Below are 1,744 nucleotides of genomic sequence, written 5' to 3'. Positions count from 1 at the left end.
CAAACCCTTAGATCAGAGTCTGTTTCTGAGCGAACCCAAATGGACTCCAACCAACTCTCATGCATGTGTCTTCAGATGCTGGTAATGGTCATAGGTTTGGGGAAAATTGTCACCAGTTGTACAGTTTACCCATAAAAAAGGAAGAAAAAAATTGCATATTATTCAGAAATAGGATACAATAAAAACTTTGTCTTTTGGTTCTTGGAGAAGTTTAGATCACAATGCCATAAATAAAGTGTTAATAGCTGCTACACCAGGAAGATTTGTTTTTTTCTTTTTTCTTTTTTTAAAAACTATATCACCTGGTCTTCCTAGGTGGTCTCCCATCCAAGTCCTAACCAGGCCCGACCCTGCTTAGCTTCCAGATCAGACGAGGTCGGGCACGTTCAGGGTGGCATGGCCGTAGACTAGGAAGCTTTTCTTTGTAAAGCCACACCTATAGTTTCCATTCTAAACATCTTCATGTGCAAAAGGAAAGTGCTTTGCATATAAAAATCACCTTATTTGCCTGCGTTGGAAGCATATATCTTTTTAAAACCTAGGTTTTGGTATAGCTTTTTGTGGCATTTTCCTCTTTGTTGTCGTATTTCATTATTTTCCAAAATTGCCCAGACAAGAGCAGCGGCTCTATGCATGAACGCGAGGCCACAGTTTTATAACTTCTTCAAACACTGCACCTTGATCTCTGTTTTGTGACATATCAAAATTGTTCATTTTTCTAAATCATTTTTCTTAAGTAAATTTTTAATAAAAGGGCGTTTGTCGCAATGGACCCTGCAGAAATAATGTATAGCATTGGTTTTTTTTAGTTTTGGGGGGTTTTTTTAGCTAGAAATTGTGAAGTGAGGTCAATCATTGAGTCATGTCACATCAGAAGGCTAAGGCTACTGCTGTACACTGAATGTTTGTGCCTCTTGTAAAAGAGACCCCAGAGAGCTCTCACACTCTTATCCATGTGAGTACACAGCGAAAAGACTACCATCTATATTCTAGGAAGTGGACTCTCGCTAGACACCAAATCTGCCAGCACCTTGGTCTCGGGCCTCCGGCCTCCGGCCTCCAGAACTGTGAGAAATAAATTTGTGTTGCTTAAGCCGCCCACTCTATGGTATTTTGCTAGTAGCTCGAGCTGACTAAGACGATCACAGGGCATGAACCACCCTATACTGTGGAGCAGACAACCAAAATTTCAGGTCTCATTTTTCATATTGATGGAAACAGCTTTGGGCTGCAGGAAGAATTGCATATTTCGCTGCAGTGCTGGATTAACTGACTTGTGAAGACCTGTCTTCAAAATTCAGAGCTTGATCTCATGGTTAATGTTCTTTCGCTGCATTTGTTAAGATACATACCACGTTGTTGGGCATTAGAAAGTTCATACTTTAAAAACTCGCTTTCTAAAGTAGAGTATAAACTGAATATTATCTACCCGGCTTTGTAGACCTGGTTCAGAGTTCCAACTTGGACACCTTTTTTGGCTATGTGTGATAAGAATTACTTAACTTCTCTAAATTCAGCATCTTCATATGTAAAATAGAGACAATCACTGAACCTATGTCACTGAGTTGTTAGGACAGTAACTGATGTTCCCATTGACTTCTGTACCTTATCCCGTGGCCTCTGGCATGGGGAGAAGACTACTCTAATTTGCAAATCTTATAACCAAAAGCAAAGAGGCAAAGTTGAGTTTTGAAAGTTTTTTTTTTCTAACTACTTCATTAACTCGTGTTATTGTAGAATAAAA

The 1,744-nt window shown here is 39.4% G+C and overlaps 1 pseudogene; it reads right to left on the bottom strand.

The window, feature by feature from the left end:
- Positions 1-290: 290 nt before the first annotated feature.
- Positions 291-408, bottom strand: LOC111735250 (annotated as a pseudogene).
- Positions 409-1,744: the final 1,336 nt, after the last annotated feature.

The sequence above is a fragment of the Pteropus vampyrus genome, unplaced genomic scaffold, assembly GCF_000151845.1.
Source record: "Pteropus vampyrus isolate Shadow unplaced genomic scaffold, Pvam_2.0 Scaffold20762, whole genome shotgun sequence".
NCBI classification, from domain to species: domain Eukaryota; kingdom Metazoa; phylum Chordata; class Mammalia; order Chiroptera; family Pteropodidae; genus Pteropus; species Pteropus vampyrus.
This window is presented reverse-complemented; position numbering and strand designations above follow the sequence as displayed.